This window comes from Lampetra planeri, unplaced genomic scaffold (genome assembly GCF_965212315.1).
Source record: "Lampetra planeri unplaced genomic scaffold, kcLamPlan1.2.h2 scaffold_1448, whole genome shotgun sequence".
Taxonomy (NCBI): domain Eukaryota; kingdom Metazoa; phylum Chordata; class Hyperoartia; order Petromyzontiformes; family Petromyzontidae; genus Lampetra; species Lampetra planeri.
Genome location: NW_027614171.1, coordinates 1 through 25326, shown reverse-complemented (window position 1 = coordinate 25326; position 25326 = coordinate 1). Strand labels below are relative to the sequence as shown.

General features: G+C 56.7%; 2 long non-coding RNA genes across 2 annotated transcripts; both read right to left on the bottom strand.

The window, feature by feature from the left end:
• Positions 1-3598: 3598 nt before the first annotated feature.
• LOC144739369 (uncharacterized) lies at positions 3599-6693 on the bottom strand. The gene is made up of 3 exons (XR_013589417.1): positions 6529-6693; positions 4171-4292; positions 3599-3740 (listed from the first exon to the last, which is right to left on the bottom strand). It is a non-coding gene; the product is annotated as an uncharacterized LOC144739369 (long non-coding RNA).
• A 175-nt stretch (positions 6694-6868) lies between these two features.
• LOC144739368 (uncharacterized) lies at positions 6869-23722 on the bottom strand. The gene is made up of 3 exons (XR_013589416.1): positions 22830-23722; positions 9131-9237; positions 6869-6975 (listed from the first exon to the last, which is right to left on the bottom strand). It is a non-coding gene; the product is annotated as an uncharacterized LOC144739368 (long non-coding RNA).
• Positions 23723-25326: the final 1604 nt, after the last annotated feature.

Here is a 25326-nt window from a genome sequence, read left to right as displayed (position 1 = left end):
GCCACGTAGTTTTACCCGGGGCCCGCTCACCATCATGAAGGTCCTTAATGATCGTGAGCAGAGGGTCAGGGACTCCGAAAGCACGAAGAACAACCCAGAGCCCCCAGGCCTACTGATGGTATCATAGGCCTTGACCAGGTCAATAAAGCAGAGATGTAGGTCTTGTTGGAATTCACTACACTTCTGCTGTAGCAGACAGACAGAAAATATGGCATCTGTGCAGGACCGCCCTTTACTGAAACCGCATTGGGGCTCCGCAAGCCTCTCCTCAGCGTGTCTAGCAAGGCGATGTTGAATAATCCTTGCCAGGACCTTTCCCGGCACACTGAGGAGTGAGATGCCCCTATAGTTGTACAGTCTGTGCGGTCGCTATTTTAAAGAGGGGGGACCACCAGGGCATCCTTCCAGTCCTGCGGAACCCGTCCAGTGGTCAAGACTGTTGTTATGATGTCATGGCAGTCTGTGCACAAACGCCACCCTCCCTCAGCATTTCGCTTGGGGAGATCATCTCTGCCCGGTGCTTTTCCTGGTCTCAGACTCTGTATCGCCTTCAGCACTTCCTCAACATATGGCACCTCAGCCAGCCACTCACAGGGGGTGACTTCCTCTTCCAATATTTGAGGCACCGCAGCCTCAGCAGGGTCATCTCCCACAATGTTTTCCAGGCTGAAGGATTTCCCCTCCACCAGGACCTCACAAAAAATGCTCAGCAAATCTGCAAACCTATTCCTGGGGGTCGGAGATTGGATCACCTGTGCCCCCTGCTGTGTCAACTCGCTGTGCTTTAGCCACCCGGCGCTCCGCTCGTTGTTGTGAGCGTCGCTCCTCCGCCCTCCGTTGTTGTTGGAGGGCGACTGCCTCCAACTGCCCAGTAGCGTCCTTCACGAGCCTCCTCCACTGAGGCCGATCTTGACACCGCTGGTACCAGTCATCGGCAAGTCCACTCAGCTCCACGTCCTCCTGTACCACATCACTCCATCTCTTCTCTAGCCCGTGCCGCGCCCGTTTAGCCCCCTCGATCCGGCCGAACAAAAGCTGTTTAGGCATGCGGTGGCTGGGCATGCGGGCTACATGACCCAGCCAACGCAGCCTTGCCTGCCGGAGGAGCTCACCGATGGGACTTTGCCCAGATCTTTCAAGGATTTGTGAGCTCCTCACACAATCCAGCCTGCAGGTTAAACCCAGGATGGATCGTAGGCAGGCCAGCCTAAATGTTTCCAACTGGCGAAGATGCTCCATTAGGGGGGTCCACACACACACACAGACACCACACACACAGACACACACACACAGACACACACACACATACACACACAGACACACACACACAGACACACGTACACACACAGACACACCACACAGACACACAGACACACAGACACACACACATACACACACATACACACACACACAGACACACACACAGACACACAGACACACAGACACACACACACAGACACACACACACACAGACACACGTACACACACAGACACACACACAGACACACACACAGACACACACACACACACAGACACACACAGACACACACACACAGACCACACACACACACACAGACACACACACAGACACACACACCACAACCCCCGACGACCTCTGACCTTTGCCCTCCGTGCCCCTGGCTTTGCGAAGGGGGGCCCTGGAGGTAGAGGGGGCGAGCTGAGTCGCGGGGGGGGCAACCACAGCTCCCCAAAGTGGGGGGCACGAGGAGCCCCCCACCACCCGCCCACCACCACCCGCCGCCACCACCTACCGCCAGACACCTGAGTGGGGAGAGAGGGAGGGGGCGGCGTTACTCATTCACTCATTCATTCAATCATACTAAGTCACTAACTCATTCACTCATCATTCATTCACTCATTCACTCATTCACTCAATCATTCACTCACTCACTCACCCACTCATTGACACACTCACTCACACACCCACTCACACACCCACTCACAATCACTCACTCACCCACCCTCCCACTCACTCACTCCCACCCACCCCACCCACTCACTCTCACTCACCTCACCCACCCACTCACTCACCACTCTCCCACCCACTCACGCACCCACTCACGCACTCACCCACTCCACTCACTCACCCACTCACTCACCCACCACTCACCCACCTCACTTCACTCACCCACCCACCCACCACTCACCTCACCCACCCACCACCCACCCACTCACCCACTCACTCACCCACCCACCCACCCACCCACCCACTCACCCACCCACCCACCCACTCACTCACCCACCCACCCACTCACTCACTCACCCCACCCACCCACCCACTCACCCACCCACCCACTCACCCACCCACCCACCCACTCACCCCCACCCACTCCACCCACCCACCCATCACCCACCCACACTCCACCACCCACTCACTCACTCACCCACTCACTCACCACACCCACTCACTCACTCACCCACTCACTCACTCACCCACTCACTCACTCACCCCACTCACCCACCCACATCACCCACCCACCCACCCACCCACCCACTCACCCACTCACCCACTCACCCACTCACCCACTCACCCACCCACCCCACTCACCCACCCACCCACCCACTCACCCACTCACTCACTCCACCCACTCACTCACCCACCCACCCCACCCACACACCTCACTCACTCACACACCCACCCACCCACCACACCCACCCACCCACTCCACCCACCCACTCACTCACCCACCCCACTCACCCACCCACCCACCCACTCACCCACCCACCCACCCACTCACCCACTCACCCACCCACCCACTCACCCACTCACCACCCACCCACTCACCCACCCAGCCACCCACTCACCCACTCACTCACCCACTCAATCACCCACCCACCCACTCACTCACCCACCCACCCACTCACCCACCCACTCACCCACCCACTCACCCACCCACTCACCCACCCACTCACCCACTCACCCACTCACCCACCCACCACACACCCACCCACCCACACACCCACTCACCCCACCCACCCACCCACTCACTCACTCACCCACCCACCCACTCACCCACTCACTCACTCACTCACCCACCCACCCACCCACCCACTCACTCACTCACTCACTCACCCACCCACCCACCCACTCACTCACTCACCCACCCACCCACTCACTCACCCACCCTCCACCACTCACCCACTCACCCACTCACCCCACTCACCCACCCACCCACTCACCCACCCAGCCACCCACTCACCCACCCAGCCACCCACCCAGCCACCCACTCACCCACCCACCCACCCACTCACTCACTCACTCACCCACTCACTCACTCACACACCCACTCACTCACTCACTCACCCACTCACCCACTCACCCACCCACTCACCCACCCACTCACTCACCCACCCACCCACCCACACACCCACTCACCCACTCACCCACTCACCCACCCACTCACCCACCCCCACCCACCCCACACACCAACTCACCCACCCACCCACCCACTCACTCACCCACCCACTCACTCACTCACCCACCCACCCACTCACCCACCCACCTACCCACCCACTCACCCACCCACCCACTCACTCACCCACCCACCCACTCACTCACCCACCCACCCACCTGCTCTAACACAGAAGCCACAGCGGCTGCAGCGGCCGCGCTGGAGCCCTTCAGCGGCGAGTTGGCACTGAACTCCCTCCACTTGAGCCCCATGATGACCATGAGGCGGGCGGTGCCCACCGCAGGGTTGCACCGCACGAGCAGAGGCCTGTGAAGGGTGGGTTGGTGGGTGGGTTGGTGGGCGAGTGGGTGGGTGGATGGGTGGGAGGGGTTGGTGGGTGGGTGAGTGGGCGGGCGGGTTGGTGGGTGAGTGGGTGGGTGGATGGGTGAGTGGGTGGGTTGGTGGGTGGGTTGGTGGGCGGGTTGGTGGGCGGGTTGGTGGGCGGGTTGGTGGGTGAGTGGGCGGGCGGGTTGGTGGGTGAGTGGGTGGGTGGATGGGTGAGTGGGTGGGTTGGTGGGTGGGTTGGTGGGCGGGTTGGTGGGCGGGTTGGTGGGTGAGTGGGCGGGCGGGTTGGTGGGTGAGTGGGTGAGTGGGTGAGTGAGTGAGTGGGTGAGTGAGTGGGTGGGTGAGTGAGTTAATGTGTGAGTGGGTGAGTGGGTGAGTGGGTGAGTGAGTGGGTGAGTGGGTGAGTGCTCACCTCATGAACTGGCTGAAGGCTTTGTAGTTGGTGAGGGCGAGGTAGTCTGCCTCGCTGTACGAGTGCTGCACGTCCACCATGCCCCAAGCTCGCAGCAGCTGCGATGACGTCCGATGCTCCAGCTGCAACCACAACCACCGCCACAACCATCGTCACAACTGTCACCACAACCGTCACCACAATCGTCACCACAACCGTCACCACAACCGTCGTCACAACCGTCGCCACAACCGTCACCACAACCGTCACCACAACTGTCACCACAACCGTCGTCACTACCACAACCACAACCGTCGTCACAACCGTCGTCACAACCGTTGTCACAACCATCACCACAACCACCGCCACAACCGTCGCCACAACCGTCCCCACAACCGTCACCACAACCACCGCCACAACCGTCGTCACAAACGTCACCACAACCGTCACCACAACCACCACCACAACCGTCATCACAACCGTCATCACAACCTCCACAACAACCACCGCCACAACCGTCACCACAACCGTCCCCACAACCGTCACCACAACCGTCGTCACAAACGTTGCCACAACCGTCACCACAACCACCACACAACCGTCATCACAACCGTCATCACAACCACCACAACAACCACCGCCACAACCGTCACCACAACCGTCCCCACAACCATCACCACAACCGTCGTCACAACCGTCGCCACAACCGTCACCACAACCGTCACCACAACCGTCACCACAACCACCGCCACAACCGTCACCACAACCATCACCACAACCGTCGTCACAACCGTCGCCACAACCGTCACCACAACCGTCACCACAACCACCGCCACAACCGTCCCCACAACCATCACCACAACCGTCGTCACAACCGTCGCCACAACCATCATCACGACCGTCACCACAACCGTCACCACAACCACCGCCACAACCGTCACCACAACCCTCCCCACAACCGTCACCACAACCACCGCCACAACCGTCACCACAACCCTCCCCACAACCGTCACCACAACCACCGCCACAACCGTCGTCACAAACGTCACCACAACCGTCACCACAACCACCACCACAACTGTCGTCACAACCGTCACCACAACCGTCACCACAACCGTCGTCACAACCGTCATCACAACCGTCACCACAACCGTCACCACAACCGTCACCACAACCGTCCCCACAACCGTCCCCACAACCGTCCCCACAACCGTCACCACAACCGTCCCCACAACCGTCACCACAACCGTCGCCACAACCGTCACCACAACCGTCACCACAACCGTCCCCACAACCGTCACCACAACCGTCACCACAACCGTCACCACAACCGTCACCACAACCGTCCCCACAACCGTCACCACAACCGTCGTCACAACCGTCGTCACAACCGTCACCACAACCACCACAACAACCGCCGCCACAACCGTCACCACAACCGTTGTCACAACCATCACCACAACCACCGCCACAACCGTCGCCACAACCATCGCCACAACCGTCGTCACAACCGTCGCCACAACCGTCACCACAACCGTCACCACAACCATCGTCACAACCATTACCACAACCGTCACCACAACCGTCACCACAACCATCACCACAACCGTCACCACAACCATCACCACAACCGTCACCACAACCGTCGTCACAACCGTCGCCACAACCGTCACCACAACCGTCACAACCGTCACCACAACCACCGCCAGAACCGTCACAACCATCACCATAACCGTCGCCACAACCGTCACCACAACCATCGCCACAACCATCGCCACAACCGTCGCCACAACCGTCACAACAACCGCCACCACAACTGTCACCACAACTGTCACAACAACCGCCACAACAACCACCACCACAACAACAACCACCACCACAACCACCACAACCACCACCACCACAACAACAACCACCACCACCACAACCACCACAACCACCACCACAACCACCACCACCACAACCACCACCTCCACCACAACCACCACCACAACCACCACAACCACCACCACAACCACCACAACCACCACAACCACCACCACAACCACCACCACAACCACCACAACCACCACCACCACCACAACAACAACAACCACCACCACAACCACCACAACCACCACCACAACCACCACCTCCACCACAACCACCACCACAACCACCACAACCACCACCACAACCACCACCACAACCACCACCACAACCACCACAACCACCACCACCACCACAACAACAACAACCACTACCACAACCACCACAACCACCACCACAACCACCACAACCACCACAACCACCACAACCACCACCACAACCACCACAACCACCACCACAACCACCACCACCACAACAACAACAACCACCACCACAACCACCACAACTCACGATGTCGTCATCATCATCCTCCTCCTCCCTCCTCTTCTTTGACCTCCGCTCCTTCTTATCCAACCTTTGACCCCTCCTCCTCTTCCCTTCCTTGGCTCCGCCCACCTCCTTGGCTCTGCCCACCTCCTTGGCTCCGCCCACCTCCTTGGCTCCGCCCACCTCCTTGGACACGCCCCCCTCCTTGACTCCGCCCACCTCGTTGGCTCTGCCAACCTCCTTAGTCACGCCCACCTCCCTGGCTCCGCCCACCTCCCTGGCTCCGCCCACCTCCCTGGCTCCGCCCACATCCCTGGCCCCGCCCACCTCCCTGGCCCCGCCCCCACCCCGGGGAAGGGGCGTGGCCAGGAGTGAGGCTCCACCAATCCCGCGCGCCGAGGAGGAGGCCACGCCCCCGTCGGTGCCTGCGAGAGCTCTGATTGGCTCGCGAGGTTCCTCGTCGCTGAGCTCCTGAAGATGTGGAGAGAGAGGAGGTGGTGGTGGTGGGTGTGGTGGTGGTTGTGGTGGTGGTGGAGGTGGTTGTGGTGGTGGTGGAGGTGGTTGTGGTGGTGGTGGAGGTGGTTGTGGTGGTGGTGGTGATGGAGGGGGTGGTGGTGGAGGTGGTGGTGGTGGGTGTGGTGGTGGTTGTGGTGGTGGTGGAGGTGGTTGTGGTGGTGGTGGAGGTGGTTGTGGTGGTGGTGGTGATGGAGGGGGTGGTGGTGGAGGTGGTGGTGGTGGGTGTGGTGGTGGTTGTGGTGGTGGTGGAGGTGGTTGTGGTGGTGGTGGAGGTGGTTGTGGTGGTGGTGGAGGTGGTTGTGGTGGTGGTGGTGATGGAGGGGGTGGTGGTGGAGGTGGTGGTGGTGGGTGTGGTGGTGGTTGTGGTGGTGGTGGAGGTGGTTGTGGTGGTGGTGGAGGTGGTTGTGGTGGTGGTGGTGATGGAGGGGGGTGTTGGTGGAGGTGGTGGTGGTGGGTGTGGTGGTGGTTGTGGTGGTGGTGGAGGTGGTTGTGGTGGTGGTGGAGGTGGTTGTGGTGGTGGTGGAGGTGGTTGTGGTGGTGGTGGAGGTGGTGGTGGTGGGTGTGGTGGTGGTTGTGGTGGTGGTGGAGGTGGTTGTGGTGGTGGTGGAGGTGGTTGTGGTGGTGGTGGTTGTGGTGGTGGTGGTTGTGGTGGTGGTGGAGGTGGTTGTGGTGGTGGTTGTGGTGGTGGTGGTGGTGGAGGTGGTTGTGGTGGTGGTGGTTGTGGTGGTGGTGGAGGTGGTTGTGGTGGTGGAGGTGGTTGTGGTGGTGGTGGAGGTGGTTGTGGTGGAGGTGGTTGTGGTGGTGGTGGTTGTGGTGGTGGTGGTTGTGGTGGTGGTGGAGGTGGTTGTGGTGGTGGTTGTGGTGGTGGTGGAGGTGGTTGTGGTGGTGGTGGAGGTGGTTGTGGTGGTGGTGGTTGTGGTGGTGGTGGAGGTGGTTGTGGTGGTGGTTGTGGTGGTGGTGGAGGTGGTTGTGGTGGTGGTGGAGGTGGTTGTGGTGGTGGTGGAGGTGGTTGTGGTGGAGGTGGTTGTGGTGGTGGTGGAGGTGGTTGTGGTGGTGGTGGAGGTGGTTGTGGTGGTGGTGGTGGTGGTTGTGGTGGTGGTGGAGGTGGTTGTGGTGGTGGTGGAGGTGGTTGTGGTGGTGGTGGAGGTGGTTGTGGTGGTGGTGGAGGTGGTTGTGGTGGTGGTGGTGATGGAGGGGGTGGTGGTGGAGGTTGTGGTGGTGGTGGTTGTGGTGGTGGTGGAGGTGGTTGTGGTGGTGGTGGAGGTGGTTGTGGTGGTGGTGGAGGTGGTTGTGGTGGAGGTGGTTGTGGTGGTGGTGGAGGTGGTTGTGGTGGTGGTGGAGGTGGTTGTGGTGGTGGTGGTGATGGTGATGACGATGATGATGGTGACGATGATGACGAGGTGATGGTGATGATGGTGATGGTGATGATGACGATGGTGATGATGATGGCGATGGTGACGATGGTGATGATGATGGTGATGATGATGATGGTGCTGATAATGATGGTGATGATGATGGTGATGATGATGGTGACGATGGTGATGATGATGATGGTGATGATGATGGTGACGATGATGATGGTGACGATGATGATGATGGTGACGATGGTGATGATGATGATGGTGATGATGATGGTGATGATGATGGTGACGATGATGGTGATGATGATGACGATGGTGACGATGATGATGATGGTGATGATGATGGTGATGATGATGGTGATGATGGTGACGATGATGATGGTGATGATGATGATGACGATGACGATGATGACGATGATGGTGATGATGGTGATGTTGGTGATGGTGGTGACGAGGTGATGTTGGTGATGGTGATGATGATGATGATGACGATGATGATGATGGTGACGATGATGACGGTGATGATGATGATGACGATGACGATGATGACGATGATGGTGATGATGGTGATGTTGGTGATGATGGTGACGAGGTGATGTTGGTGATGGTGGTGATGATGATGACGAGGTGATGGTGGTGATGATGGTGATGGTGATGACGAGGTGATGATGGTAATGATGGTGATGGTGATGACGAGGTGATGGTGATGATGACGAGGTGATGGTGGTGATGATGGTGATGGTGGTGACCTCTTTCTTCCTGCGCTTGCTCTTCTGGACGGGCTCGTCGCTGGGGGACTTCCTTTTCCTGCGTCCGCGTCTCCCCTCCTCGTCGCACGGCTCCCTCACCTCCTCACCTACCAACGACGTCACCACGACGTTCCCACAACGTTCCCACGACGTTCCCACGTTCCCACGACGTTACCACGACGTTCCCACCACGTCACCACGACGTTACCACGACGTTCCCACGTTCCCACGACGTTACCACGACGTTCCCACCACGTCACCACGACGTTCCCACAACGTTCCCACGACGTTCCCACGTTTCCACAACGTCACCACGACGTTCCCACGTTCCCACGACGTTACCACGACGTTCCCACAACGTTACCACGTCACCACGACGTTTCCACAACGTCACCACGACGTTCCCACGACGTTACCACGACGTTCCCACAACGTTCCAACAACGTTCCCACAACGTTCCCACGACGTTCCCACGACGTTCCCACAACATTCCCACAACGTCAACACGACGTCACCACGACGTTCCCACAACGTTCCCACAACGTTCCCACGACGTTCCCACGACGTTCCCACAACGTTCCCACAACGTTCCCACGACGTTCCCACAACGTTCCCACGTTACCACGACGTTCCCACAACGTTACCACGACGTTCCCACGTTACCACGACGTTCCCACAACGTTCCCACAACGTTCCCACGACGTTCCCACGACGTTCCCACAACGTTCCCACGTTCCCACGACGTTCCCACGACGTTCCCACAACGTCACCACGACGTTCCCACGACGTTCCCACAACGTTCCCACGACGTTCCCACGACGTTCCCACGACGTTCCGACAACGTTCCCACGACGTTCCCACGACGTTCCCACAACGTTCCCACGACGTTCCCACAACGTTCCCACGTTCCCACGTTCCCACGACGTTCCCACGACGTTCCCACGACGTTCCCACAACGTTCCCACGACGTTCCCACGACGTTATCACGTTCCCACGACGTTCCCACGACGTTCCCACGACGTTCCCACGACGTTCCCATGACGTTCCCACGACGTTATCACGTTCCCACGACGTTCCCACGTTTCCACAACGTCACCACGACGTTCCCACAACGTTCCCACGACGTTCCCACGACGTTCCCACAACGTTCCCACGACGTTCCCACGACGTTATCACGTTCCCACGACGTTCCCACGACGTTCCCACGACGTTCCCACGACGTTCCCATGACGTTCCCACGACGTTATCACGTTCCCACGACGTTCCCACGTTTCCACAACGTCACCACGACGTTCCCACAACGTTACCACGACGTCACCACGACGTTCCCACGACGTTCCCACGACGTTCCGACAACGTTACCACGACGTCACCACGACGTTCCCACGACGTTCCCACGACGTTCCCACGACGTTCCCACAACGTTCCCACGACGTTCCCACGACGTTCCCACAACGGTCCCACGTCACCACGACGTTCCCACGACGTTCCCACGACGTTCCGACAACGTTACCACGACGTCACCACGACGTTCCCACGACGTTCCCACGACGTTCCGACAACGTTCCCACGACGTTCCCACGACGTTCCCACGACGTTCCCACAACGTTCCCACGACGTTCCCACGACGTTCCCACAACGGTCCCACGTTACCACGACGTTCCCACAACGTTTCCACAACGTCAACACGACATCAACACAACGTTCCCACAACGTTACCACGACGTTCCCACGACGCTACCACAACGTTAACCACGACGTCATTAAATAGGTGAGGAGGTGAGTGAGTAGGTGAGTGGGTGGGTGAGTGGGTGAGTGGGTGAGTGGGTGAGTGAGTGGGTGAGTAGGTGAGTGAGTAGGTGAGTGGGTGGGTGAGTGGGTGAGTGGGTGAGTGGGTGAGTGGGTGGGTGAGTGGGGTGAGTGGGTGGGTGAGTGAGTGGGTGAGTGGGTGGGTGAGTGAGTGGGTGGGTGAGTGGGTGAGTGAGTGGGTGAGTAGGTGAGTGAGTAGGTGAGTGGATAGGCGAGTAGGTGGGCGAGTGGGTAGGTGAGTGAGTAGGCGAGTGGATGAGTGAATAGGTGAGTGGGTAGGTGAGTGGGTGAATGAGTGAGTGAGTCGGTGAGTGGGTGGGAGAGTGGGTGAGTGGGTAGGTGAGTAGGTGAGTGAGTAGGTGAGTGGGTGAGTGAGTGGCTGAGTGAGTAGGTAGGTGAGTGGTTAGGTGAGTAGGTGGGTGAGTGAGTAGGTGAGTGGGTAGGTGAGTGAGTAGGTGAGTGGATGAGTGAATAGGTGAGTGGGTAGTTGAGTGGGTGAGTGAGTGAGTGGGTGAGTGAGTGGGTGAGTGAGTGGGTGGGTGAGGAGGTGAGTGAGTGGGTGAGTGAGTAAGTGGGTGGGTGAGTGAGTGGGTGAGTGAGTGGGTGAGTGGGTGAGTGAGTAAGTGGGTGGGTGAGTGAGTGGGTGAGTGAGTGGGTGACTGGGTGGGTGAGTGAGTGGGTGAGGGAGTGGGCGAGTGGGTGAGTGAGTGGGTGAGTGAGTGGGTGAGGGAGTGGGTGAGTGAGTGAGTAAGTGGGTGGGTGAGTGAGTGGGTGAGTGAGTGGGTGAGTGAGTGAGTAAGTGGGTGGGTGAGTGAGTGGGTGAATGAGTGGGTGAGTGGCTGAGTGAGTAAGTGGGTGGGTGAGTGGGTGAGTGAGTAAGGTGGGTGAGTGAGTAGGTGAGTGAGTAAGTGGGTGGGTGAGTAGGTGAGTGAGTAAGTGGGTGAGTGAGTAGGTGAGTGAGTGGGTGAGTGAGTAGGTGAGTAGGTGAGTGAGTAAGTGGGTGAGTGAGTAGGTGAGTGAGTAAGTGAGTGGGTGAGTGAGTGAGTGGGTGGGTGAGTGAGTGGGTGAGTGAGTGGGTGAGTGGGTGAGTGAGTGAGTAGGTGAGTGAGTAAGTGGGTGAGTGAGTAGGTGAGTGGGTGAGTGAGTAGGTGAGTAGGTGAGTGAGTAAGTGGGTGAGTGAGTAGGCGAGGTGAGTAAGTGAGTGGGTGAGTGAGTGGGTGAGTGAGTGAGTAAGTGGGTGGGTGAGTGAGTGGGTGAATGAGTGGGTGAGTGGCTGAGTGAGTAAGTGGGTGGGTGAGTGGGTGAGTGAGTAAGTGGGTGAGTGAGTAGGTGAGTGAGTAAGTGGGTGGGTGAGTAGGTGAGTGAGTAAGTGGGTGAGTGAGTAGGTGAGTGAGTGGGTGAGTGAGTAGGTGAGTAGGTGAGTGAGTAAGTGGGTGAGTGAGTAGGTGAGTGAGTAAGTGAGTGGGTGAGTGAGTGAGTGGGTGGGTGAGTGAGTGGGTGAGTGAGTGGGTGAGTGGGTGAGTGAGTGAGTAGGTGAGTGAGTAAGTGGGTGAGTGAGTAGGTGAGTGGGTGAGTGAGTAGGTGAGTAGGTGAGTGAGTAAGTGGGTGAGTGAGTAGGTGAGTGAGTAAGTGAGTGGGTGAGTGAGTGAGTGGGTGGGTGAGTGAGTGGGTGGTGAGTGGGTGCGTGGGTGAGTGGGTGAGTGAGTGAGTAGGTGAGTGAGTAAGTGGGTGAGTGAGTAGGTGAGTGGGTGAGTGAGTAGGTGAGTAGGTGAGTGAGTAAGTGGGTGAGTGAGTAGGCGAGTGAGTAAGTGAGTGGGTGAGTGAGTGGGTGAATGAGTAACTGAGTAGGTGAGTGAGTGGGAGAGTGGGTGAGTGAGTGAGTGGGTGAGTGAGTAAGTGGGTGGGTGGGTGAGTGAGTAGGTGAGTGGATAGCTGAGTAGGTGAGTGAGTGAGTGAGTGAATAGGTGAGTAAGTGGGTGAGTGAGGAGGTGATTGAGTAAGTGGGTGGGTGGGTGAGTGAGTAAGTGAGTGAGTAGGTGAGTGAGTAAGTGGGTGGGTGAGTGGGTGAGTGAGTGGATGAGTGAGTGGGTGAGTGGGTGAGTGAGTGGGTGAGTGAGTGAGTAAGTGGGTGGGTGAGTGAGTAAGTGAGTGAGTAGGTGAGTGAGTGAGTGGGTGAGTGAGTGGGTGAGTGGGTGAGTGAGTAAGTGGGTGAGTGAATGGGTGAGTTAGTGAGTGAGTGGGTGAGTGAGTGGGTGAGTGGGTGAGTGAGTGAGTGAGTGGGTGAGTGAGTGAGTGGGTGAGTGGGAGAGTGGGTGAGTGAGTGGGTGAGTGAGTGGGTTAGTGAGTGAGTGGGTGAATGAGTGAGTGAGTGGGTGAATGAGTGAGTGAGTCGGTGAGTGGGTGGGTGAGTGGGTAGGTGAGTGAGTGGGGGAGTGAGTGAGTAAGTGGGTGAGTGAGTAGGTGAGTAAGTGGGTGAGTGAGTGAGTGGGTGAGTAGGTGAGTGAGTAAGTGGGTGAGTGAGTAGGTGAGTGAGTAAGTGGGTGGGTGAGTGAGTGGGTGAATGAGTGAGTGAGTCGGTGAGTGGGTGGGAGAGTGGGTGAGTGGGTAGGTGAGTAGGTGAGTGAGTAAGTGGGTGAGTGGGTGAGTGAGTAAGTGGGTGGGTGAGTGGGTGAGTGAGTGGGTGAGGAGGTGAGTGAGTAGGTGAGTGAGTGAGTAGGTGGGTGAATGAGTGGGTGAGTGGGTGAGTGAGTGGGTGAGTGAGTGAGTGAGTGGGTGAGTGGGTGAGTGAGTGGGTGAGTGAGTGAGTGGGTGAGTGGGTGAGTGAGTGAGTAGGTGGGTGGGTGAGTGGGTGAGTGAGTGAGTGGGTGAGTGAGTGAGTGGGTGAGTGAGTGGGTGAGTGAGTGGGTGAGTGGGCGAGTGGGTGAGTGAGTGGGTGAGTGAGTGGGTGAGTGAGTGAGTGGGTGAGTGAGTGAGTGGGTGAGTGAGTGGGTGAGTGGGTGGGTGAGTGAGTGGGTGAGTGGGTGAGTGAGTGGGTGAGTGAGTGGGTGGGTGAGTGGGTGAGTGAGTGGGTGAGTGAGTGAGTGAGTGGGTGGGTGGGTGGGTCAGTGAGTGGCTGAGTGAGTGGGTGAGTGAGTGGGTGAGTGAGTGGGTGAGTGAGTGAGTGAGTGGGTGAGTGAGTGGGTGAGTGAGTGAGTGAGTGGGTGAGTGGGTGAGTGAGTGGGTGAGTGAGTGAGTGGGTGAGTGGGTGAGTGAGTGAGTAGGTGGGTGGGTGAGTGGGTGAGTGGAGTGAGTGAGTGGGTGAGTGAGTGAGTGGGTGAGTGAGTGGGTGAGTGAGTGGGTGAGTGGGCGAGTGGGTGAGTGAGTGGGTGAGTGAGTGGGTGAGTGAGTGAGTGGGTGAGTGAGTGGGTGAGTGAGTGGGTGAGTGGGTGGGTGAGTGAGTGGGTGAGTGGGTGAGTGAGTGGGTGAGTGAGTGGGTGGGTGAGTGGGTGAGTGAGTGGGGTGAGTGGGTGGGTGGGTCAGTGAGTGGCTGAGTGAGTGGGTGAGTGAGTGGGTGAGTGAGTGGATGAGTGAGTGAGTGAGTGGGTGAGTGAGTGGGTGAGTGAGTGGGTGAGTGGGTGAGTGAGTGGGTGAGTGGGTGGGTGAGTGGGTGAGTAAGTGGGTGAGTGGATGAGTGGGTGAGTGAGTGGGTGAGTGAGTAAGTGGGTGAGTGGGTGAGTAGGTTAGTGAGTAAGTGGGTGGGTGGGTGAGTGGGTGGGTGAGTGGGTGAGTAAGTGGGTGGGTGAGTGAGTGAGTGGGTGAGTGAGTGAGTGAGTGGGTGAGTGGGTGAGTGAGTGGGTGAGTGAGTGAGTGGGTGAGTGACTGAGTGAGTGGGTGAGTGAGTGGGTGAGTGAGTGGGTGAGTGAGTGGGTGAGTGAGTGGGTGAGTGAGTGGGTGAGTGAGTGGGTGAGTGAGTAGGTGAGTAGGTGAGTGAGTAAGTGGGTGGGTGAGTGAGTGGGTGAGTGAGTGAGTGAGTGGGTGAGTGAGTGAGTGAGTGAGTGAGTGGGTGAGTGAGTGAGTGAGTGGGTGGGTGAGTGAGTGAGTGAGTGGGTGAGTGAGTGGGTGAGTGAGTGAGTGAGTGGGTGAGTGAGTGGCTGAGTGAGTACGTAGGTGAGTGGATAGCTGAGTAGGTGAGTGAGTAGGTGGGTGGGTGAGTGGGTGAGTGAGTGGGTGAGTGAGTGAGTGAGTGAGTGGGTGAGTGAGTGAGTGGGTGAGTGAGTAGGTGAGTGAGTGGGTGAGTGAGTTGGTGAGTGAGTGGGTGAGTGAGTGGGTGAGTGAGTGAGTGGGTGAGTGAGTGGGTGAGTGGGTGAGTGGGTGAGTGAGTGGGTGAGTGAGTGGGTGAGTGAGTGAGTGGGTGAGTGAGTGGGTGAGTGAGTGGGTGAGTGAGTGGGTGAGTGAGTGGGTGAGTGAGTGAGTAGGTGAGTAAGTGGGTGAGTGAGTGGGTGAGTGAGTGGATGAGTGAGTGAGTGAGTGGGTGGGTGAGTGGGTGAGTGAGTGGGTGAGTGAGTGGGTAAGTGAGTGGGTAAGTGAGTGGGTGAGTGAGTGAGTAGGTGAGTAGGTGAGTGAGTAAGTGGGTTAGTGAGTAAGTGAGTGAGTAGGTGAGTGAGTAAGTGGGTGGGTGAGTGGGTGGGTGAGTGAGTGAGTGAGTGAGTGGGTGAGTGAGTGGGTGAGTGAGTGGGTGAGTGAGTGGGTGAGTGAGTAAGTGGGTGGGTGAGTGGGTGGGTGAGTGAGTGAGTGGGTGAGTGAGTGGGTGAGTGAGTGGGTGAGTGAGTAAGTGGGTGGGTGAGTGAGTGGGTGAGTGGGTGAGTGAGTAAGTGGGTGAGTGAGTGGGTGAGTGAGTGGGTAAGTAGGTGGGTGAGTGAGTGGGTGAGTGAGTGGGTGAGTGAGTGGGGTGAGTGAGTGGGTGAGTGAGTGAGTGGGTGAGTGAGTGGGTGAGTGAGTGAGTAGGTGAGTAGGTGAGTGAGTAAGTGGGTTAGTGAGTAATTGAGTGAGTAGGTGAGTGAGTAAGTGGGTGGGTGAGTGGGTGGGTGAGTGAGTGAGTGGGTGAGTGAGTGGGTGAGTGAGTGAGTGAGTGAGTGGGTGAGTGAGTGGGTGAGTGAGTAAGTGGGTGGGTGAGTGAGTGGGTGAGTGGGTGAGTGAGTAAGTGGGGTGAGTGAGTGGGTGAGTGAGTGGGTAAGTAGGTGGGTGAGTGAGTGGGTGAGTGAGTGGGTGAGTGAGTGGGTGAGTGAGTGAGTGGGTGAGTGAGTGGGTGAGTGAGTGAGTGAGTGAGTGGGTGAGTGAGTGGGTGAGTGAGTGGGTGAGTGAGTAAGTGGGTGGGTGAGTGAGTGGGTGGGTGGGTGAGTGGGTGGGTGAGTGAGTGAGTGGGTGAGTGAGTGGGTGAGTGAGTAAGTGGGTGGGTGAGTGAGTGGGGTGAGTGGGTGAGTGAGTAAGTGGGTGAGTGAGTGGGTGAGTGAGTGGGTAAGTAGGTGGGTGAGTGAGTGGGTGAGTGAGTGGGTGAGTGAGTGAGTGGGTGAGTGAGTGGGTGAGTGAGTGAGTGGGTGAGTGAGTGGGTGAGTGAGTGGGTGAGTGAGTGAGTAGGTGAGTAAGTGGGTGAGTGAGTGGGTGAGTGAGTGGATGAGTGAGTGAGTGAGTGGGTGAGTGAGTGGGTGAGTGAGTGGGTGAGTGAGTGGGTGAGTGAGTAAGTGGGTGGGTGAGTGGGTGGGTGAGTGAGTGAGTGGGTGAGTGAGTGGGTGAGTGAGTGGGTGAGTGAGTAAGTGGGTGGGTGAGTGAGTGGGTGAGTGGGTGAGTGAGTAAGTGGGTGAGTGAGTGGGTGAGTGAGTGGGTAAGTAGGTGGGTGAGTGAGTGGGTGAGTGAGTGGGTGAGTGAGTGGGTGAGTGAGTGGGTGAGTGAGTGAGTGGGTGAGTGAGTGGGTGAGTGAGTGAGTAGGTGAGTAGGTGAGTGAGTAAGTGGGTTAGTGAGTAATTGAGTGAGTAGGTGAGTGAGTAAGTGGGTGGGTGTGAGTGGGTGAGGTGAGTGAGTGAGTGGGTGAGTGAGTGGGTGAGTGAGTGAGTGAGTGAGTGGGGTGAGTGAGTGGGTGAGTGAGTAAGTGGTGGGTGAGTGAGTGGGTGAGTGGGTGAGTGAGTAAGTGGGTGAGTGAGTGGGTGAGTGAGTGGGTAAGTAGGTGGGTGAGTGAGTGGGTGAGTGAGTGGGTGAGTGAGTGGGTGAGTGAGTGAGTGGGTGAGTGAGTGAGTGGTGAGTGAGTGAGTGAGTGGGTGAGTGAGTGGGTGAGTGAGTGGGTGAGTGAGTAAGTGGGTGGGTGAGTGAGTGGGTGGGTGGGTGAGTGGGTGGGTGAGTGAGTGAGTGGGTGAGTGAGTGGGTGAGTGAGTAAGTGGGTGGGTGAGTGAGTGGGTGAGTGGGTGAGTGAGTAAGTGGGTGAGTGAGTGGGTGAGTGAGTGGGTAAGTAGGTGGGTGAGTGAGTGGGTGAGTGAGTGGGTGAGTGAGTGAGTGGGTAAGTAGGTGGGTGAGTGAGTGGGTGAGTGAGTGAGTGGGTGAGTGGGTGAGTGAGTGGGTGAGTGAGGTGGGTGAGTGAGTGGGTGGGTGAGAGTGAGTGGGTGAGTGAGTGGGTGAGTGAGTGGGTGAGTGAGTGGGTGAGTGAGTAAGTGGGTGGGTGAGTGAGTGGGTGAGTGGGTGTGAGTGAGTAAGTGGGTGAGTGAGTGGGTGAGTGAGTGGGTAAGTAGGTGGGTGAGTGAGTGGGTGAGTGAGTGGTGGGAGTGAGGTGAGTGAGTGAAGTGAGTGGGTGAGTAGGTGGGTGAGTGAGTGGTGAGTGAGTGAGTGAGTGAGTGAGGGTGAGTGGTAAGTGGGTGGGTGAGTGAGTGGGTGAGTGGGTGAGTGAGTGAGTAAGTGGGTGAGTGAGTGGGTGAGTGAGTGGGTAAGTAGGTGGGTGAGTGAGTGGGTGAGTGAGTGGGTGAGTGAGTGGGTGAGTGAGTGAGTGGGTGAGTGAGTGGGTGAGTGAGTGAGTGGTGAGTGAGTGGGTGAGTGAGTGGGTGAGTGAGTAAGGGTGGGTGAGTGAGTGAGTGAGTGGGTGGGTGAGTGGGTGGGTGAGTGAGTGAGTGGGTGAGTGAGTGGGTGAGTGAGTGGGTGAGTGAGTAAGTGGGTGGGTGAGTGAGTGGGTGAGTGGGTGAGTGAGTAAGTGGGTGAGTGAGTGGGTGAGTGAGTGGGTAAGTAGGTGGGTGAGTGAGTGGGTGAGTGAGTGGGTGAGTGAGTGGGGTGAGTGAGTGTGAGTGAGTGGAGTTGAGTGAGTGAGTGGTGTGAGTGAGTGAGTAGGTGAGTAGGTGAGTGAGTAGTGGGTAGAGGTGAGTGAGTGAGTGGTGAGTGAGTGGGTGAGTGAGTGGGTAAGTGAGTGAGTGAGGTGGGTGAGTGATGTGAGTGATGTGGGTGAGTGAGTAGTGGGTGTGAGTGAGTGGTGAGTGAGTGAGTGGGTAGAGTGGGTGAGTGAGTGGAGTGAGGTGAGTGAGTGAGTGAGTAGTGGAGTGAGTGAGTTGGTGAGGTGAGGTGAGTGAGTGAGTGGGTGAGTGAGTAGTGGTGGTGAGTGAGTGGAGTGAGTGAGTAGTGTGGGTGAGTGAGTGGGAGTGAGTGGGTGAGTGAGTGGGTGAGTGAGTGGGTGAGTGAGTGGAGTGAGGTGAGTGAGTGAGTGGAGTGAGTGAGTGGGTGAGTGAGTGAGTGGTGAGTGAGTGAGAGGTGAGTGTGTGAGGTGAGTGGGTGAGTGAGTGAGAGTGAGGGTGAGTGAGTGGTGAGTGAGGTGAGTGGAGTGAGTGAGTGATGTGGAGTGAAGTGAGTGAGTGTGTGAGTGGAGTGAGTGAGTGAGTGGGTGAGTGAGTGGGTGAGTGAGTGGGTGAGTGAGAGTGGGTTGAGTGAGTGGTGAGTGGAGAGATGTGAGTGAGTGAGTGTAGAGTGAGGTGAGTGAGTGGGTGAGTGAGTGAGGTGAGTGAGTGGTGAGAGTGAGTGGTGAGTGAGTGAGTGGTGAGTGAGTGAGTGAGAGGTAGAGTGAGGTGAGTGAGTATGTGAGGGTGAGTGAGTGTGTGAGTGAGTGAGTGAGTAGGTGAGGTGAGTGAGTGAGTGGGTGAGTGAGTGGAGTGTGTGAGTGAGTGGGTGAGTGAGTGAGAGGTGGAGTGAGTGAGTGGGTGAGTGAGAGGGTGAGTGAGTGAGTTAGTGAGTGGGTGAGTGAGTGGTGTAAGTGAGTGGTGAGTGGAGTGGTGAGTGGAGTGAGTGAGTGGTGAGTGAGTGTGGGTGAGTGAGTGGGTGAGTGAGTGAGTGAGTGAGTGAGTGAGTGAGTGAGTGAGTGGGTGAGTGAGTGGAGTGAGTGGGTGAGTTGAGTGAGTGAGTGTGAGTGAGGTGAGTGAGTGGGTGAGTGAGTGGAGTGAGTGGGTGAGTGAGTGGAGTGAGTGAGTGGTGAGTGAGTGGGTGAGTGAGTGGAGTGAGTGAGTGGGTGAGTGAGTGGGTAGAGTGAGGTGGGTGAGTGAGTGAGTGAGTGGGGTGATGTGAGTGGGTGAGTGAGTGGGTGAGTGAGTGGGTGAGTGGTGAGTGAGTGGGTGAGTGAGTGGGTGAGTGGGTGAGTGAGTGAAGTGAGAGTGAGTGAGTGAGTGAGTGAGTGAGTGGGTGAGTGAGTGAGTGAGTGAGTGGAGTGAGTGAGGTGGGTGAGTGAGTGGGTGAGTGGGTGAGTGAGTGAGTGAGTGAGTGAGTGAGTGGGTGGGTGAGTGAGTGGGTGAGTGAGGTGAGTGAGTGGTGAGTGAGTGGTGAGTGAGTGATGTGAGTGAGTGGGTGAGTGGTGAGTGAGTGAGTGAGTGGGTGAGTGGGTGAGTGAGTGAGTGAGAGTGAGTGGGTGAGTTGAGTGAGTGGGTGAGTGAGTGGGTGAGTGAGTGAGTGAGTGAGTGAGGTGAGTGGGTGAGTGAGTGGGTGAGTGGGTGAGTGAGTGAGTGAGTGGGTGAGTGGTGGTGAGTGTGGTGAGTGAGTGAGTGAGTGGAGTGAGGTGAGTGGAGTGAGTGGGTGAGTGAGTGAGGTGAGTGAGTGGGTGAGTGAGTGGTGAGTGAGTGGTGTGAGTGGTGAGTGGGTGAGTGAGTGTGGTGAGTGAGTGGGTGAGTGGGGTGAGTGAGTGGGTGAGTGAGTGGGTGAGTGAGTGGGTGAGTGAGTGGGTGAGTGGGTGAGTGGGTGAGTGAGGTGAGTGAGTGGGTGAGTGAGTGGTGAGTGAGTGGTGAGTGGTGAGTGAGTGGGTGAGTGAGTGAGTGGGTGAGTGAGTGGAGTGAGGTGGAGTGGTGAGTGAGTGAGGTGAGTGAGTGGTGAGTGGGTGAGTGAGTGGGTGAGTGAGTGAGTGGGTGAGTGAGTGGGTGAGTGGTGAGTGGGTGAGTGAGTGGGTGAGTGAGTGGAGTGGTGAGTGAGTGAGTGAGTGGGTGAGTGAGTGGGTGAGTGAGTGGGTGAGTGAGTGAGTGGAGTGAGTGGGTGAGTGAGGTGAGTGGGTGAGTGGTGTGTGGTGAGTGAGTGGGTGAGTGAGTGAGGGTGAGTGAGTGGGTGAGTGAGTGGGTGAGTGAGTGGGTGAGTGGGTGAGTGAGTGGGTGAGTGAGTGAGTGGGTGAGTGGTGAGTGAGTGAGTGGTGAGTGAGTGGGTGAGTGAGTGGGTGAGTGAGTGGGTGAGTGAGTGAGTGAGTGGGTGAGTGAGTGGGGTGAGTGAGTGAGTGGAGTGAGTGAGTGAGAGTGAGTGGGTGAGTGAGTGAGTGAGTGAGTGAGTGGTGGGTGAGTGAGTGGTGAGTGAGTGAGTGAGTGTGTGTGAGTGAGGTGAGTGAGTGGGTGAGTGAGTGAGTGGAGAGGTGAGTGAGTGAGTGAGTGGGTGATGAGTGAGTGAGTGAGTGGGTGAGTGGGTGAGTGAGTGATGGTGAGTGAGTGGGTGAGTGAGTGAGTGGAGTGAGGGTGAGTGAGTGGGTGATCGTGAGTGAGTGGTGAGTGAGTGGTGAGTGAGTGGGAGTGAGTGAGTGGGTGAGTGAGTTGGTGAGTGAGTGATGGGTGAGTGAGTGGGGTGAGTGGTGAGTGGGAGTGGGTGAGTGAGTGGGTGAGTGAGTGAGTGGGTGAGTGAGGTGAGTGAGGTGAGTGAGTGAGTGGAGTGAGTGAGTGAGAGCTGAGTGAGCTGAGAGTGATCGTGAGTGAGTGAGTGAGTGGTAGCTAGTGATCGAGTCGAGTGGAGAGTGAGCGTGAGTGAGTGAGTGTGAGGTGAGCTATCGAGTTGAGCTGATTGAGTGAGCTTCGAGTTAGCTAGTGAGATGAGTGAGCTAGCTAGAGTGAGTGAGTCGAGTGGTGAGTGAGTGAGTGAGTGAGTGGTGAGCTGAGTGGTGAGTGAGTGGAGTGAGTGAGTGAGTGAGTGATGAGTGAGGTGAGTGAGTGGAGTGAGTGAGTGATTGAGTCGATCTAGTGAGTCGGTGAGTGAGTGAGGTGAGTGAGGTGAGTGATGAGGAGTGAGTTGAGTGAGTGGAGTGAGTGAGTGAGTGGGTGTCTAGTTCGATTGAGCTTTAGTGAGTGGAGTGAGTGGTGAGTGAGTGAGTGGTGAGTGAGGTGAGTGAGTGAGTGAGTGAGTGAGTGAGGTGAGTGAGTGCGAGTGATGTGAGTGGATCGAGTGGGTGAGTGAGTGGGTGAGTGAGTGGGTGAGTCGAGTCGAGTGTGAGCTGAGGTGAGTGAGTGAGTGAGTGATGTGAGTGAGTGAGTGAGTGAGTGGTGAGTGAGTGAGTGGTGAGTGAGTGGAGTGGTGAGTGGGTGAGTGAGTGAGTGAGTGAGTGGGTGAGTGAGTGAGTGAGTGAGTGGGTGAGTGAGTGGGTGATGTGAGTGAGAGTGAGTGAGGTGAGTGAGTGGAGTGAGTGAGTGAGTGAGTGAGGTGAGTGAGTGGTGATGAGTGAGTGAGTGAGTGAGTGAGCTTTGAGTGGGTCGAGTGATCGTTGGAGTGAGTGAGTGTGAGTGAGTGGGTGAGTGAGTGAGTGAGTGAGAGTGTGAGTGAGTGATGAGTGAGTGAGGTGAGTGAGTGGGTGAGTGGAGAGTGAGTAGTGGTCGAGTGAGTGAGTGAGTGGGTGAGTGAGTGAGTGAGTGGGTGAGTGGGTGAGTGAGGTGAGTGAGTGTGAGTGAGTGGGTGAGTGAGTGGAGTGGTGAGTGAGTGAGTGTGAGTGAGTGGGTGAGTGAGTGGGTGAGGTGAGTGGGTGAGTGATGAGTGAGTGAGTGAGGTGAGTGAGTGGGTGAGTGAGTGGTGAGTGAGGTGGAGTGAGTGAGTGAGTGGTGAGTGAGTGAGTGAGTGGTGTGAGTGAGTGGGTGAGTGAGTGGTGAGTGAGTGGTGAGTGAGTGAGTGAGTGAGTGATTGAGGTGAGTGAGTGGGTGAGTTGGGTGAGTGAGTGAGTGAGTGAGTGAGTGAGTGAGCTAGTGAGTGAGTGAGTGAGTGAGTGAGTGAGTGAGTGAGCTGGTGAGTGAGTGGGCTGAGTGAGTGGGTGAGTGACGTGGCTGAGTGAGTGAGTGAGTGAGTGATCTGAGTGAGTTATCGTGAGTCGAGTGAGTGGTGAGTGAGTGGGTGAGTGAGTGCGTGAGTGAGTTTGGGTGAGTGAGTGGGTGAGGTGAGTGAGTGAGTGAGTGAGGTGAGTGAGTGGGTGAGTGAGTGGGTGAGTGAGTGGAGTGAGTGGGTGAGTGAGTGAGTGAGTGAGGTGAGTGAGTGAGTGAGGTGAGTGAGTGGTGAGAGTGAGTGGAGTGAGTGAGTGGAGTGAGTGGGTGAGTGAGTGGGTGAGTGAGTGGGTGAGTGAGTGGAGTGAGTGATGTGGGTGAGTGAGTGGGTGAGTGAGTGAGTGGGTGAGTACTCTGCTCACCTGCAATCACGTGAATGATCTCCCCCATCATCCTGTCCACCGTTTGGCATCTCTGTGTCTTCCTGCTGTGTGTCTCTGTGTCTCTCTGTGTCTATCTGTGTGTGTCTCTGTGTCTCTGTGTCTATCTGTGTCTCTCTGTGTCTCCCTGCTGTGTCTCTGTGTCTCTCTGTGTCTCTCTGTGTCTCTCTGTGTCTCTCTGTCTCTTTCTGTCTGTGTCTCTGTGTATCTGTCTCTCTCTCTGTCTCTCCGTGTCTCTCTGTGTCTCTGTGTCTCTGTGTCTCTGTGTCTCTCTGTGTCTCTCTGTGTCTCTGTGTCTCTCCCTCTCTGTGTCTCCCTCTGTCTCTATGACTCAGACACAGAGACACAGACAGACACTCTCTGTCTGTCTGTGTCTCTGTCTCTCTGTGTCTGTGTCTCTCTGTGTGTCTCGCTGTCTCTGTGTCTCTCTGTCTCTCTCTGTCTCTCTCTGTCTCACCCTGTCTCTCTTTGTCTCACTCTGTCTCTGTGTCTCTGTCTCTCTGTCTCTTTGTGTCTCTGTGTCTCTCTCTGTCTCACTCTGTCTCCCTCTCTCTCTGTGTCTCTGTCTCTCTGTCTGTCTTTGTGTGTGTCTCTCTCTCTCTGTCTGTCTCTCTGTCTGTCTCTGTGTCTCTCTGTCTGTCTCTGTGTCTCTCTGTCTGTCTCTCTGTGGCTCTGCGTCTGTCTCCCTCTCTATCTGTCTCTCCGTGTCTCTGTCTGTGTCTCTCTGTGTATCTGTCTGTATCTGTGTGTCTCTCTCTGTCTCTCTGCCTCTCTCTCTCTGTCTCACTCTGTCTCTGTGTGTCTGTGCCTCCCTCTCTCTCTGTGCCTCTGTCTCTCTGTCTCTCTGTCTGTGTCTTTCTGTGTCTCTCTCTCTCTGTGTCTGTGTGTCTCTCTCTCTGACTCTCTGTCTGTCTCTCTCTGTCTGTCTCTCTGTCTCTCTCTGTCTGTCTCTGTGTCTCTCTCTCTCTGACTCTCTGTCTCTCTCTCTGTCTGTGTCTCTCTGTCTGTCTCTCTCTGTGTCTCTGTGTCTCTCTGTCTCTCTCTGTGTCTCTGTCTCTCTCTCTCTCTGACTCTCTGTCTGTGTCTCTCTGTCTCTCTGTCTGTGTCTCTGTCTCTCTCTCTATCACTGTGTCTCTCTGTGTCTCTGTCTCTCTCTCTGTGTGTCTCTCTCACTGTGTCTATGTCTGTCTCTCTGTGTCTCTCTCTGTCTGTCTCTCTATCTGTGTCTCTGTGTGTCTCTGTGTCTGTCTGTGTCTCTGTCTGTGTCTCTGTGTGTCTCTGTCTGTGTTTCTGTGTATCTCTGTGTCTGTGTGTGTCTGTCTCTGTCTGTGTCTCTGTGTCTCTCTCTCTGTGTCTGTGTCTCTGTGTCTCTCTGTCTGTGTCTCTCTGTCTCTCTCTCTGTCTCTCTGTGTCTGTGTCACTCTGTGTCTCTGTCTCTCTCTCTGTCTGTGTCTGTGTCTATGTGTGTCTCTGTCTCTTTCTCTGTCTCTCTGTGTCTATGTGTGTCTCTGTGTCTCTCTGTGTCTGTGTCTCTGTCTCTGTGTCTGTGTCTATGTCTGTGTCTATGTGTGTGTCTCTCTCTCTCTGTCTCTCTCTGTCTGTGTCTCTCTCTCTGTCTCTCTCTGTCTGTGTCTCTGCGTGTGTCTCTCTCTGTCTGTGTCTATGTGTGTGTCTCTCTCTCTCTGTCTCTCTCTGTCTGTGTCTCTGTGTGTGTCTCTCTCTCTGTGTCTCTCTCTGTCTTTCTCTGTCTGTGTCTCTGTGTGTGTCTTTCTCTCTGTCTCCCTCTGTCTCTCTCTGTCTGTGTCTCTGTGTGTGTGTCTCTCTCTCTGTCTCTCTCTGTGTCTCTCTCTGTCTGTGTCTCTGTGTGTGTCTTTCTCTCTGTCTCCCTCTGTCTCTCTCTGTCTGTGTCTCTGTGTGTGTGTCTCTCTGTGTGTCTCTGTGTGTGTCTCTCTCTCTCTGTCTCTCTCTGTCTCTCTCTGTCTGTGTCTCTCTGTGTGTCTCTCTCTCTCTCTGTCTCTCTCTCTGTCTCTCTCTGTCTCTCTCTGTCTGTGTCTCTGTGTGTGTGTCTCTCTCTCTCTGTCTCTCTCTGTCTCTCTCTGTCTGTGTCTCTGTGTGTGTGTCTCTCTCTCTCTCTGTCTCTCTCTCTGTCTGTGTCTCTGTGTGTGTGTCTCTCTCTCTCTGTCTCTCTCTGTCTCTCTCTGTCTGTGTCTCTGTGTGTGTCTCTCTCTCTCCTGGATCCCCTCTCTCTCTCTCCTGGATCCCCTCTCTCTCCTGGATCCCCTCTCTCTCCTGGATCCCCTCTCTCTCCTGGATCCCCTCTCTCTCCTGGATCCCCTCTCTCTCCTGGATCCCCTCTCTCTCCTGGATCCCCTCTCTCTCTCCTGGATCCCCTCTCTCTCTCCTGGATCCCCTCTCTCTCCTGGATCCCCTCTCTCTCCTGGATCCCCTCTCTCTCCTGGATCCCCTCTCTCTCCTGGAT